We start from the raw sequence: 15,764 nt of genomic DNA, 5'->3' as shown, positions 1-15,764 counted from the left end.
TGCTCTGTTCTTGGACCACTGCCTTTTGTCCTTTTAGCTGTTTCTAAGTTCCATTATCTGTAGTTCTTGAAAACTTGCAATTCCTTGACTTTCTTTTGCCTTCTGAGTAACATACCTCTGTTGGATTAATTTTTTTTGTTCCTCCATGTACATCTTGTAAACTTCTCTGGCCAGCACCTTTCATTCTCTTGCTTATCTGCCATGCGATGTCCGATCTTGGATCAATTCAACAGAGAGTATTCTCTGGTTTTACGCTTGGGCTGCTGAACCTCAATAGAAACCCAGAGCATCATGGCTTGATGACATTATAAAAAGTAGGGTCACCCGTCTTAAGTAGACCAGAAATGATTTTTCTAGGTTCCTGTGTTCAGCTCCCTTTTCTACTCCTGTATCAAGGTATTGCAACTTCTATGATATTCCTCTTGCTTCCTACTTTAGACCTGTCCCCTTATCAGAGATAGGAGGAGCTTTTTTTTTCTTCTTCTGTGATGGATTTTTTAGAACAGTCTTTATCTGCATTCATATTTCTCTTCTCTCCATTCTCTCCGAGCTCAAGATTAGTTCCTATACTGACATTGTGGATCTCTTCTGCATTTTGCACCTGTTCTTCTCCTCTAATGCTATGTTTAAGTTCATCTTAAAAACAAAACTTCAGGGGCACCTAGGTGGCTCAGTGGGTTAAAGCCTCTGCCTTCAGCTCAGGTCATGATCCCAGGGTTCTGGGATCGAGCCCAGCGTTGGGCTCTCTGCTCAGCAGGGAGCCTGCTTCCTCCTCTTTCTCTGCCTGCTTCTCTGCCTACTTGTGATCTCTGTCTGTCAAATAAATAAATAAATAAAATATTTAAAACAAAACGAAACAAAACAAAACTTCAGGACCCTCAGTTACCCTCTGGCCTTGGGTTCTGTGAAGTATGGCTGGGTTGTCTTCATGTCCCTCCATGAAGACATGCCTTCATGTCTTCATGTCCCATTCACTCCTTAGCCACCTGCAATTTGACTTCTCTCTTATTCTACCATTGATCATTCCCCACTCCCTACCGAATCCATTGAATTTTTTCTTTTTTAAAAAATATTTATTTATTTTAGAGAGAGAGGGAGAGAGCTCGCAAGAGGGGGGTGGGTGAGGGAGATAGACAGAATCTGTCAGACTCCCCGCTGAGCACAGAGCTCAACACAGGGCTCCATCTCACCACCCTGACATCATGACCTGAGCTGAAACCAAGAGCTGGACAATCAAATGACTGAACCACCCAGGCGCCCTTGAATTTATTCTTTATCTTACTTCGCCTCTTTGCTGCACTGTTAAAGACTTCCTTCTCAAAACCCTTTCTTGTGTATTTCTCCTCATTTCTGGTTTCTCTTACTTTCTGGCTGCTGATTAAAAAACTCCTCTGTAGACTCGTACTTCTCTCCCTCCCTTTTAAATGATGGTACTTAAAAGGGGTAGTTCTTCAGTTTCTCTTATGATTCACAAGCTCTATCTAAATAATATATTCTAGTTTTAAATTCAATCCATACATCAAAGATTCCCAAATTTTATGCCTCTGTTGTTCCATTCTCAAAGTGATCATGTGATTCCCCAGACTACTCAAGCTTATCCTTGGTAATGAATTCAAAGCTCTTTGGCCTGACCTCTGCTTGCTTCTCTAGCCAGATCTCTTGACACAATTTTATTCCAGCTACATCTGATTCTCCAAATGCAATGTGCTTTTTCACTACTTTGAATGTCCTTTTACTCTTGTTCACCTAGGCTTCCCACCTGTCTGATAAGATTTGGCTCAGTTGTCACCTAATTTGTCAAACTCTGACTTCTCTTCTGCTTCTAGATAAATCTTGTAATGTTTCTGTTTTGCAGTATCCTGCTCACATGTCTCTTCTGTGCCCATTCTATTGCATAGTAAGTGTTTACATGTCGGCCTGTTCTAAGAGAGTATGAGCAGCTTGAGGAAAGGATTTAACTTGTGATTATTTTCAGTCTTGTCCATCTGCATAGCCCCAATGCATAGCACAGAGCCAGGCACAGGGTAAGGAAATAAAGATTATCGAGTGAGCAAGTTAGTGATGCCTCCTATCATTCCAAGTGTTATCTCCTGCATCTTTTGCTCACCATGGCTCACCACTACCTTTGAATTCTGGCTTTAGTATTTCCAATGAACTGTAGAGGATTTAAGCACAAAGGGTTTTAAACTTATGTGTGTCAAGAGAATGATTTTGCACATGTTTTGAGATGTGTGTATATTTGTGTAATCAGTTGTAAAATGTAAGGCCTGATCCATGCATCAAGATCTTGAAAGACATCAAAGGACAGATATTGTAGTGAAGGGTAAGTTGCCAGTCTAAAGAGAATTGGACAGCAGGCCTAATAAATTCAGCATATACACCTTTAGCTGTTCTTCTGATTCTAAATGGTTTCTGTGGGATTGTTTTGGTCTGATGTTGGCACTTTGAGAAACCTGTGCTGTTTTTCTGGGGGTGGGTGGGAGTCAGAGCTTATGCACCCTGCCAACTTAATGAGGGGTCAGGGTGCAGGCATGGACTGGCCATGCCCTTAGCAGTAGGGAATTTAATAGTATTTTACACATACTTTATGCCCAAAATGTATGTACTGAGTGAATAAATCAATGAATCAGTGAACATTTTGGTGGCATTTCCTGTAAAGAGCAAGCAGAAAAGTGTGTTGACAGAATATGACCCACACATCATGAAAGTTTAGTCCATGTGTGGTCTTTAGCTCACCTTGATATTGGTGAGGACTCTTCCCCATAGCAAGGAGCTCTAGAGAGAGCATGACATGCTGATGGCCTCTGGGCTTGACTTCTTTAGGGGTACAGGTTTTCTCCTGTGTACTCAGGTACAGACTCTTAAAGGTAATTGACCACCTGTTGTTTTGTCATTTCGTGTTCTCCAATCTAGGGATAATTCTGTTCACTTCTCACCTCCTCCTGGCCCATTTCTTTTAGAGGACAGAAATCTCAACTAAATTAAATAGGGTATTATCTCAAATAAACATCAGATACATTAGGCAAAGCACAAAGGGAAATGTATTCAGCTTCCGAGATCATTGTCATTAACAATAAAGAAAATAAGCTTTTGAAATAATGCAGTTAGATGCGAGGCTTTATTTTTGTTTAAATAATCCATGGTTTTGTTAGATTTTAAAAAGTAACCTCTACATCAGTATATCAGAAGAACCAGGTGTTAGATCACTACAAAGATTTTCCTCCAGAAAAGCTTATAAGATTTATAAAAAAACCAGAAATATTAAGTAATTAAATAAATTCTCAACTGTATTAAGTGACAAGCAAATTCACCAACGCAGGCAATTTACATGGAAATCAGAGAAACAGTCAGCCTAACATTGCATTGCACTAGTTTTTTTTTAAAAGACAGAAATGATTAAACATGTAAATTCAAGTTTAAATTATTCATAACTACAGTAGCAGCAGTATTAGCTTCAAGCATTATTAAAACTAAACATTTTGCTAATTTGATAAACATATATTAAATTTATGATAAATCTAGATGTTTCCAATTTTAATATGTTTTAGAGCCCAAATATTGTCACCTACCAAGTACTGCCACCAAATAGTCTACTGTTACATGGTCTCAATAGAAGCTTCCTGAATTTTTAATAACAGAATGAGAACTGAAATCTCCCCAGATAAATCTTTCTTTGTGAAGAAATTTTCCAAGAAGGAGATAAGCCCAGAAACAAAATTAATGCTGTCTTGTCCATCATGCTTAATATTTTCATACATCTGGTTTTTGTTTCAAAATTTAGAGCATAGGCTACTTTTGTTCCAATTACCACCCCAAATAGCTTTGGAAAAAACCCCAACTTTCTATAATAATCCCAAATTGGAACTGTAGTGTCTAGCTGGTTGCCCTGGTTTGCACAAGTGGGATGTATTCACCCATGTTCGTAGAGTCAAAACTAATCTCTTATGCATCTAGTTTAGGAAACAAAAGCCTTCATAGTCAACGGTTTTTTTTTTTTCTTTCCCCTTCTTATTTCAAAAGGCTTATTTATTTGAGAGAAGGAGAGAAAGTGTGTGCATGAGCACATGCTTGCACAAGTGGGGGGAGGGGCTGAAGAAGAGAAACTCTAAGCAGACCCTGAGCTGAGGGCAGAGCTCGACTCCAAGATGGATCTCAAGACCCATGGGATCATGACTTGAGCTGAAACCAAGAGTCCGAGGCTGCCCAGGCTCCCCCACCCAATATATTTTTTCTTTTTTGACATCATCAGTGACTTTGTCTTGGGTCTATCATGGATGAAGTCACATGGCAATTCACCTTATTTTCTAATCAGCACACCACAAGATTGGTATTTGGTACGGCTTCATTAGGAGAGCCTAGCACATCCAGAGGATACAAACATTCACTCTTAGCCTTAGGGATGATACTGTGCACAAATATGGATGATCGTTTTGTTAAGTTTAACAAAACTGTTGATGTACAAACTGGCTGAGGGATGAAATTAGCTATGGATTTTAGAGATATGTCAGGTAAATAAATATTTAATTTGAAAACAGAAGTGTCAATACGGGCAAAATACAGTGATCTGCCTAATAGTGATGGATGTTTTGTGTTGCAAAGACATTAAACCTGACACTTCTAGTTTTACTTTTCATGCTGACCTATGTTCACCTAAAATGGTTAAGTAACAGATGTTATGTTAAATTTTTTTTTTTCTTAACCATAGTATAAGGGTAAGGACTTTTGCTTAGTATTTCCATACAATCAACCTATGGCTTCACAGATGAACAGATCAAGTGGTGGGCTAGTGACAGTGTGGACCTTTGCTGAATTACCCACCTGGGAGCTTCCTTTGGTTTGAAGATGGTTTTGTGCTAGTCGGTAGACTGCGTTTTGTACAGCTGTGGACTTGGAAGAATGCCTATCTTTCTCAACTTGCTTGTTGGTGAACAGAAAGTAGACAAAATGGAACTTAACCAACAAAGTGATTAGTTTTAAAGGTTTCAGAAAGAAATTTATGTGTGGAATATTTAGGAATAATAACAGGGAAGATCTTAGGGGAAGAGTACAATTCATGATTATGGAAGTAGAAGTTTCCCAAGAAAGAGCTATGATTAAAGAAAATAAAAGGCTAAATTGAGAGCATAAAAATTTACAGGGTTTCTTACTGTCTAATCAAGCGATGATACCAAGGATTTTATTTTCTCAGCCACCTGTGGCACACACAGCTGAAGAAAGCAATGTAGGGAAGTTCACACCAACACAGCAGGAAAAAAATCTTGTTCTTTGGGATGACAAAATGTGACACAGTTCTTGGCTAGCTGTTTTGGGTTAGCAGAATTTGGTGAAAGGAAGTTTGAGCTGCTAGGAAAAATCTATATTTTTTTCTTGAAAAGCTGATTTTCCCTATGAGAAACCCTGAAGTGAAAATTGCTACCTTCACACTACCCTCTATAGCAGTATTAATAAATGCCATTCTGTTAAGTATTAATTAAAATAGTACTTGTTCGATTCTATTGTATCCCGTATCGTAAAAAGAGTCGAAATAAAGCTCTCACCCTGTCTTTTGGATCTGTTAATCTATTGGACATGTGGAAGTATATAGGCAAATTGGATTCTGTAGGGGTTGTTATATTCATTTATTCATTCATTCAGCATTTATTTTTTGAACAGTAGGTACTGTGAATGTCATGATGAGAGACAGTCTGTTTCCTTGGGAACTCCCAGCCTGAAGGAGGAAGACAGATATGTAAACAAAAAATTGAAGTACAATGTTAGAGCTCTTCTTGGAGTATGTATAAGGCAATCGAGAATGATTGTCTGGGAATGATTGAAACTTACATTTATAGAGGAGACTAAAGGTACTGATCGTCAGACTAGATCTTCGAAGTCAAAGGATTTTGCTGGGTCATAAAATGGGCTGGGCATTCTAGACAGAATAAAACCCTGGAAGCATGGAAAGGCTGATGGGTTAAATGCTGTGACAGGCTTCCTTACCCCCTCCTTATGGAATAGCTTCTTGAAAGACATGTAATTGATCCAAACCTTAAATTCTGGCATGGGCTTGGTTAAGGAAGAGAGCAGGAAGATTGGTCTGGTTACAGGGACCCATCCAGGAGGATGGAGTTTCACTGGAGACAGCAAGCAGGCACATAAATATTTGTTTCTTTGCTGTTGTCGAATTTTATTTCTCCTAGTAGAATGGAGAAAAACAGTGCTGAATGCTGTCTAGGAAGGAAGGGTGAGGCATTTAGGGAGGGTTTGGGTCCTTACTGGTTTGTGAAAGAGATTATCAGGACCACATCTCTAAAAGAGAAGCAATTCAAATGCCAAACATCGTAGTGTTTACCAGCAGGAGATTTAGTTTGTACTGCAAGGAAGTGTGGACTTACCCCCAAAGCAAATACACAATTGTGTGTGTTTTACGCTGCTGAAGGCTCTTGAAATCAATTTCTAACCCATAAAATAGAAGTTTCCCCAAACCAAATCCACTATAAAATTTATCTCTGTGGAAAGGCCATAGCTGTTACAGGAGGGCAGGATGGTAGATCAGGAGGCTTTTCTGTTTAAATATTTAAATAGATTTCTATTTGAACAGCTAAATGAAACCAAACTCACTTTCTTATCTCAATAATTAAAAAGAAAATTGCTGAGCTTTCCTTGCCAAGTGTCCATGTCATTTCCCCCCTGTCTTGAGCATCTGTTGCTTCTTCGAGGGCTATGGTTTGGTTTCTTTTTGGAATAACTCTAGCAGTCTTTCAGCAAGCCATATTTCCGGAGCAACCGTGAGTCTGACTTCATTGGCTTCTTAATGAAGAACAGACTGGCTTAATGATTAATTGCCACATAAATGGGGCTGAACCATGCCTCACCCAGCCTGCTCCTCAAGAGGACAGGCTTCTGGGGCTCAGCACACTTCCTGTAATTGAGGGCTGTAGATCTGTTTCTCTTAGGGATGCTTACATCAGACAGTGCCTCCTTTGCTTGTGCTAGACAGGAGAGTTTTAATTTTTACTTCAGGACTTATCTGTTAATATTTCCCCTGATAACATTAGCTGAGTTTTACTGTCTTTATTTTTTTTTTCACTACCTCACTAATTCATGATTATTTCAGAAAAATGAGAAAAATGCAGTAAAGAAATCTAGAACGGCTAAAAATTTTGCTATCTACTTACTGATTATAGCTGCTAGCATTTTTAAAAATATTTATTTATTTATTTATTTATTTATTTACTTGAGAGAGTGAGAGAGTGACACAGAGAGAGAGAGAGAGAGAGAGAGAGAGAAGGAGCAGGGGGAGGGGCAGAAGGAGAGGGAGAAGAAGACTCCTGCTGAGCAGGGAGCCGGAAGATGAGGGGCTGGATTCCGGAATCATGACCTGAGCCAAAGGCAGACCATAATCCAGCCATTAGCATTTTGACATATTTCTCCTGACCTTTCTTCCTATAGATCTATGCACATAATGTACTCATATATTAGAAACACCCTACAATATACGTAACCCTATCTATATCAGTATCTGTACCCACACGTACATGTACATAAACATACTGTTTTAACATAATCCATTATTAATGCCTTTCAAGTCAATAAATATGCATTTATTTTATAGTTTTGTAGAATCCAAGATTGACATCATCAGTTGCTTGAAGCTCTTCACTTTTCCCTGGGATCATGGAAATTTGGAGGCATTAATATGTTACATTTCTTTGGTACAGTTATGTGGTCCAAGCAAGACTGGAATAAAGCCACTTAAAGTTATGGGTATTATAAAAACATTAAAAATATTTAAAACAACTCAGGACCCCTATAAACACCTGTGAAGAAATTTACCAGTCTTTATTTCCTATTTGGTATCTGGCCTGTTCTTTACAGACTGTAAAATGAAAGTGAACATTTTGCACCACTGGCCTTCTGCAAATAGTTTAAGAGCACATCGTTATTTGCTGTCCATCCCAGGAAGGGGTTTAGAACCACCATCTAAAGAAAGGCCAGCCTTATGTGGCCGGTACCACGTTTGCACTTGTTTAAATGGACACCAGTAGAGGGCAGCGCACGTCCAGGACATAACCCATCATAGCACAGGGTTGCCGAAGAGTGGCAGAGAGCCCTTTTAATGTTGCTCTAAGTGCAAGCGACTCGCTATTTTCCTGGAGCATTATTAGTCACCTGGTGAAATAGTTTAAGAATTTGAAGTCCTGACATCAGAAGATGGAGGTGATACAGCAAACTTAGAGGTTTTATTATTTAATAAACGTTTACTGGTCACACGGAAATGGCACATGGTAGCAATTTGCGTGTAAGACCAGATTTCTGCTACAGATCAGCAGGAGATGAAGATGTAAATGTGTCCAAGCGCCGTGCTAACACACACGCTGGACGAATTAGTTCTATTCTAGAGGAACTGGGAAATGACCCACCATAGTAATTCCATTTGAACTGAGTCTTGAAGGCTCGTAGGACTTCATTAGATAGGTGGAGGTCAGGGAGAAAGGTAAAGAAGGTACAATGATGTGGCAAAAATGTTGGGGTGATGGTAGGTGATTTACTTTTCTTTTTTTAAATTTTTTTTTTTTTTTAATTTGACACACAGAGAGAGATCACAAGTAGGCAGAGAGGCAGGCAGAGAGAGAGAGAGAGAGAGAGAGAGAAGCAGACTCCTCGCTGAGCAGAGAGCCCTACGTGCAGCTTGATCCCAGGACCCTGAGATCATGACCTGAGCTGAAGGCAGCGGCTTAACCCACTGAGCCACCTAGACATCCCAGGTGATTTAGTTTTCTGTTACCACAAAATTTAAGCCTGCATTTCCAGAAGAGGGTTCCAGAACATGACAAAACAATAGTGAGAAAGCTGTTATTTGTTAGTGGATCTTATGCTGTTGTTTTGAAAAGTGGCTGAAATGTAATAAATTCATTCAATGCATAAAGCCCAGTGATATTTTATCACCAGCTACCTTCAGGTAATTATCAAATTCTGACTATTGCTTGATTTTTTGTGGCCTCAATGGGTCAGCCAGTATTCACATATACATTGACTCTGATTTCTTCTGATGTGTACCTCCGAAAAGGGAGGTGAAAAGCATGTTAACCTGTATTTCTTCTTTGTTCTTAGAGCTGGTGGGCCCTGGTCACAATTGGTGCTTAATCAGGGATAAGTTCCTGTGGCCCCACTGTTACGTGGGTTGATTCACATTCCCTGAGCGCCCATAACTCCTTTGGATCTGGATGGGTTCTGGCTTTCCTTTGTCTTTTCTCACAGTGGCTGGCCAATATAATGTGCTTACACAGTACAACCTTAAATATGGACTGACTTTCCCTATTAGGCCACATTGTTCTCTTACAAAAAAGAAAATGATGCTAGAGGAGAGAAGGACGATGGAGAATACACGGAGATGCTAGAATTAGCTTTTCACATGGCAGGACAACCTTCAGGTTAGACCTGAGGAATAATTTCTGGAGGAAGACAGTGTGTGGAATTTCCACTGTGTTTCCAGCTATTCGAGCCTCTTGTTTCACTAACAGATATTTGTAGGGAGTGGTGAAGACATTCAGTCAACTAGAAGAACTACTTATTATTTTACATTAAATCCCTCTCTTTCTGCAGCTGCTTTAAGTCTGTGTTTTGGAAAGTATTGACAGAGATCACTCAGAGGAACTAGGGTGGTTTGTATTCATGGTTCTGTACTTACACAATATTCCTTTATGGCTTATTTGTATCAGGAAGTGTCTGGCAAGGGGAGGGGCAAAGGGAGAGGGAGAGAAATCCTTAAGCAGGGGTGCTGCTGAGCATGGAGCAGAAGCAGGCCAACCCTAAAACCCTGAGATCATGACCTGAACCAAAATCAAGAGTCGGCTGCTTAACCGACTGAGCCACCCAGGTTCCCCTTGACTAGTCTTTCCCTAATTGGACAGTCACTTGCGATATAGTTTTAAATGAAATTTAGAGGATCTTCCTAAGTGAGGCAGGAACCCCAGAAATCACAAAGGAATGATCAAGATATTTGACTCTTGAATTAGGGCAAAACCAAACTGCTATTGCAAATTGCTTCCGCTTCCACACTACTGAAAAGATACAAAAGCTTATTTCTCTCTCAGGTACCATTTCTGAGGCAAACATTCCAGGTGGTGGTAGGCTGTGGGGGGACCGTGTGGTCATTCAGGAACTTGGGCTCTTTCCAAGTCGTTGCGTCACAGTGTGCCGGTTATCTTTATTTATTTATTTATTTATTATTTTGCCTTTAAGCTCCACATTCACTTTCAGTACATGCTCCCTGGCAGTGAACAGAATTCCTTTAAGCATCTTTCCTTTATAGTGTGCAAGATGTTAAGCATTCTCAGTAGAGGGTGCTGGGAGGATGTTGCTGGAAGCAGGGGCTTCTCCTACTGTTTCCGGTGGTTGCGTGTCGTTCAGCAGTGAGGGTGTGAGGGCGACCCGTAAAGCTCTGCCCCAAATGTGCTCCCAGAATGGGCAGTCCTTTGGCCACCCTTCTGCCTCAGCCAGGTCTGGTGATGATTTCCTGAGGCTTAGGTAACAGGATACTTTTCCCCGAAGTCTTCCTTCCTGCAGGGGTGCCATAGTTCCCTATGTAGACCTGCGCTCCAGGCCCCCACCCCTGCGTGTCCCACGGCACCAGGCCTGTGTTGACTGCCTGGGCCTGCTGACACTCTGGAGAGCTGCTTCCTCCTTGTCCGGTGACTGCAGCCCAGCTCTAGCTTGGGCAAACAGGCAAAAGTCTCTGCTGTCTAGTGGGCTGCAGCCTTGGGGAAGGAGCCCCTTTCTAAGTTTGGCCTTTCCTGGATGCTCTTCCTTAGCTCTCAGGTCCCTTATAGTGTTTCCTCATATCATACAGCCACTTATTTATCAGAGTTTAATGATTCTTTATATTAAATGTCCCCCTCGTCTTGATCTCTTGATGGGATTCTGACTGAAACGAGGGGCTTTGTCATCTCTTAGGGTATCGTCCTTTCTGTTCTCCAAACTGGGCTGTCCTGTCCCAGTCTCACAGGGTCAAAGGAGGAAGAGAGCATGGAGGGGCATGGCTACGTTTTAAGGCCTAAAACTGGGAAGAGATACACACTGCTCCTGCGGATGTTACTTTGGTGAAAGTGAGTCCCACGCTACCCCTCACTGCAAGGGAAGGGTCAGTCTAGACATGTGGCAAAGAAGAAAGCAGAATGGATTTTGGTGGGCCACTGAGAACTCTCCCACAATTAGATAAAGATTTAAAAACCTGTATGGCAAAAGACATCACAAACAAAAGTAAAAACCATAAACTGAGAAGAACATTTATATCACATATGGAGATTTGTGGAGAGTTTCGAGAGATAGTAACCATATGCCAGAAAAGCATTCATATCCCTTAAAGATCTCCCACAAATTGATTCCAAAAATAAAACTGAAATTAGGAAGCTAAAAAAGCAAAGCCACTGTTAAAAATCAAGTCTAGAGGGCGCCTGGGTGGCTCAATTGGTCAAGCATCTGCCTTTGGCTCAGGTCATGATCCTGGGGTCCTGGGAGCTAGTCCCAGCATCAGGTTCCCTGCTCAGTGGGGAGCCTGCTTCTCCCTCCCCCAGCTCTTGCGTGCTCTCTCTCTCTCCCTCCCTCTCAAATAAATAAAAATCTTAAAAACAACAACAACAACAACAACAAAACAGATTTGGATAAATACCATAGAGAAGATATTTAACCTCAGGAGTAGTTAGGGAAGTGCAACCCTGAGTTAGAAAATACAACTACTTTCCATCTATTAGGTTGGCAAAAGTTATACACTAACAATATCCAGTAAGAGAATATGCACTCATTTCTTCTTAGGAGAAGTATAAATTATATAACATTTAAAGAAAGTAGGCTATATATCTAAAAATAAATAATACGGGTACTTTTTAACTCAGGAGTCCTATTTTGGAAATCCATTCCACTGAAATAAAAACTCCAGTACATAAGAAGCTTATTGATGTATTATTTGTAGAAGCAAAAATCTGAAGGTAACTTACGTGGGCTTCAGGGGGGGAAATGATTAATTGTATTATATCTATGATATATAAGAGCTAGTAAAAGTAATATATGTATTACAAAAGTAAAGGAAATGTGTAAAAGTAAAATAATAGGTTAAAAAAAGTCCATTTTTATATAAGTAAACAACCAGGAAATTCCATACATGTGTGCCTGTATTTCAGTATATTTGTATGAAGATGTGGAAGGTTGTATACAGGGCTTTCCTGGGGAGGCAATAGAGAGGAATTAGGAAGGATAACTAAAAAATAATTTCAAAAATATTTGTTTCTCTGTTGATGCGAATCCTTTTCTCCCCCAATCACTTTTGCAAAAGAAAAAGAAAACCTGCCCCTTGACAGATGAAATTTCCACCCCTCCCCTACAAACCACCAAGGTCTGGAGATAAAGAACCAGTCTGTGTTTCACAGTTTAGTTGTAAAACTATGATGTGTTTCAGGAATGGTTAGCTTCCCAGAAGTCTGATTCATGGAAGCCCCTGGTCCTCGGGAAAGCAAATCAATACCTGTCTGTCTGCCTTGGTAGCTGGGTTTGTTGATTGTTTTGTAGTGTACATTATTTTGCTGATAAGGAGGAAAAGTATGCATTTTCGAAAGTAGTGATGAGCTAATCGAAGGTCCTGGAGTGAAACTCTCAATCTTCAGTCTGCCTTTTGGCCTATTCGTTGTCTCCAAATTCTTCTCTTAAACACAGTGCATGATTTTATAGGTGAAACCAATCATCAAAGGAACCCTGAGTCATGAAGGTTCCATTCGACGTTCTTTTTTTCTTATTATTGTGGTGATTAAGGACCTTCCTGTTTTCTAGAATAAGACAATGAATTGTTTTGTCTTAAACAAATAAGTTGCACACATAATCATAATAAACTTTAGGTCTTACTTGGGTATTAGTTGTCAGGTCGAGAAAACCTCTTCATCTGGGTGTCAAAGAAGGACAGTTCAAGTGTTGTTTCTTGTTTGATAAACTATTGATACATAGTGATGACTAAATGTAGGATCATGTTGAAGTCTCGGGGGGCTGGGAGCAGATTTCCATCAAACGGGTGCATGGCTTCTGGGGGGCTGACAATCATATTATTTGTTGACCTTTGTTATTTGCCAAATATACATTTATGTTCTATTCAATTTTGTATTTGTGTATTACATAAAAGAAAGAAGAAGGAAGGGGCGGAGGGGGAAGGAATGACAGAAGAAGAAATGGAATGACAGGCAAATGTGACCAAAGAAGTAATGGACTGACAAATGTTTGAGAGACAGTAGTTATAATTATGAATATATATATATATGAGTAAGCAGTATATGGCAAACATGGAGAAATATTTTTTAATGAAAAACACAGAGTGGCACTTGATTATCTGTCTTCGCCTGGGGTCCTTAGGAAAAAGCTGGAGACACAATCTTCCATACTAATAGTTAATCGTAGAGTGCAGTGCCAGGAGCAGGAAAGGAGGGATGGAAAACGCAATGGGGCATGTTAATGAGCTGGCCCGAGCTTTGTGATGTGTGCAGAGGATTACTTGGTTTTACGAGACATCTGCACCTCGGCTGTCGACTAACGGTGCCTCAAATTAGTCTCAGATCAGGGAGGGAAAGAGTGAAGAAAATATGAGCCCGTTCTCACATTTCATTCATCGACGAGTTTGTTCCTTGTTCATCTGCCCTGCACTTCCACTGTATGCCTCTTAGTCCCTCCAGCACTGCTTGGGAATCTGAATTCAGAACATCAGGGACAGCCAGTTCCACAGGAACAGTAGCCCTCGCAAACGAGCAGGGGAAGCAGAGCCCAGCTAAAGTGTTCCCTGTCTGCTGGGAGTCTTCAGACTTCTGAGGCGTGACTGTGTGTGTGTGTGTACACACTGAGAAAATCCGCCAGTGTTTGATGCTTCAGGAACAACAGGGAAACTGATGATGGAAGGCGAGTGGCGAGGTTCTCTCAGGTCCCACCTATAAGCAATAGGTAGGGACTGGAACAGCCATTATGTGGGCTGGCCAGCCATGCAGGGGGAGTGTCCCAAGGACACAGTCCCACCACAAATGCAGCAACGAACCTCATTCTGTTGGAGAGCAAAACTGCCTACCAATGGTTTTCCTTGAGGCAATCAGTGCAAGATGATCTTAATTGAGTCCGTAGTAGCATGGGGCAAAACGCCCTGACTGAGCAAATCCAGGGAGGCAGATCAAGAGTCCAGGATATCAGCTGTGTTAAGCCCTTCACCTTGCCTTTTTTGTCAGCCATCCAATAACTTTTTTGAGTAATTTAATATATATTTTAAAGATGCCAATTTAATAATAATTTAATAATGATTTATCCCAACCTGTCTCTTCCCTCAGTTCCCTCCTAAAAGGAAAAATATACATCAAGCTTATGAAAGTTGTGTTCAATTAGTCAGTACTTGACTAGATTTTTTTGGTATTGATATCAATAAATGAGAATAAACCTGAATATTTCTGTAACCATTAAAGAAACTGAATCCATAGTTAAATACCTCCTAATTAAGAAAAGTTCAGGCCCATAAGGCTTTACCTATGATTTCTATCAAACATGTTAAGCAGAAATAATTCCTATCTTAAATCAGCTATTCCAGAGAATGGACAAAGAGCATTTACTTTCCAATTCATTGTGTGCAAAGAGACTAACCTTGATACCAGAAACACGCAAACTAAACATATCACTAGGTCTGAGTATTTAGGTGGTAAAACTATTAAAATAAAAGTAAGGAAAAGGTTATCTTAATAGGATAATGCTTAACTCTAGGTGGGTAGGAATGGACTTGCATCCAAAAGGGGAATATTGAGGCACATGTGCCAACCATGATAATGGCTCTTGGCAGATACTTCTTCCTTCCCCTCACTTCTGGGTGCAGGAGTTTCCCTACACATTCTCTGTGTTCTCTCCTCTATTTCTAAATGTATATGCCCAGCCCAGATGTCTTCTCAGACCTCTAGACTCTTAAAAGATGAAATTCAATTGAACAAGTTTTAAAGAGCTTATGGACTTTATGGAGTGATTCCTGAGTCAGGCAGCACCTAGTCTAGTAGAGAGAAAGACTATCTGAAAAGCTATACAAGGCAAGAGATTTTATAGGCAGAAGGGAGCAGAAACAAGGAAGTTGTACTGGTTAAAAAAGTGGGCTGGTAACTGAAAGGTTACTTTCTTATAGGAGATGGCAGGGGTTTATCAGGCAGGTGACCTAACTAATGCTTATCAGGCTGTTCCTGATAAACTGGTTTAACTTTCCATTTCTAGGAGAGCTGGAACTGCAGTCCTGGTAAGTGTTGGTTCCTGGACGTGCTTAGTATGAGTGACTCTATTTTTGGTCTGTTAACAACTCACTATGGGAGCACTTTGATGACAGTTTCATAGGCATTCCAAACTTGATAATGCCCCAAACCCAGCTCCTGAGCCCCTCTCCCAAACCTGCTCCTTCCTCTCCAGTGTGGTCAAGGGCACCGTCATCTAGCCAGCTGCCCAAGTCACCACACTCCCATGGTCTTGGTTCCTTCCTCTTCATCGCTTCTCTACTCTACTCTACTGTGAATTCCTCTCTGTTGTATCTCAGCTACCTCCCGGATATTTCCACTTCTCTCATTTCTTACCTAGATCATTCAAAGAGCATCCTGTTGTGCCCCTGTCTTCTGTTCTTCCTACTTACTCAGTATCTAGGGTTTGCCAAGCTCTCTGTTATTTATTTTCTGTGCACCAAAAATTATAAAATTTTAAGTAAGAAAATTAGATGTTTCCCAGTATAAAATTCTTCAGTTTCCCATTGTGTT

At 40.5% G+C, this 15,764-nt stretch overlaps 1 pseudogene; it reads right to left on the bottom strand.

Moving 5' to 3' along the window:
- The window catches only part of LOC131999418 (ATP synthase membrane subunit K, mitochondrial-like), an 87,823-nt pseudogene extending 72,321 nt beyond the window's left edge, over positions 1-15,502 (bottom strand).
- Positions 15,503-15,764: the final 262 nt, after the last annotated feature.

The sequence above is a fragment of the Mustela nigripes genome, chromosome 13 (assembly GCF_022355385.1).
Source record: "Mustela nigripes isolate SB6536 chromosome 13, MUSNIG.SB6536, whole genome shotgun sequence".
Lineage (NCBI taxonomy): Eukaryota > Metazoa > Chordata > Mammalia > Carnivora > Mustelidae > Mustela > Mustela nigripes.
Note: the sequence above shows the minus strand (reverse complement) of the source record. Positions and strands in the feature narration are given on the sequence as shown.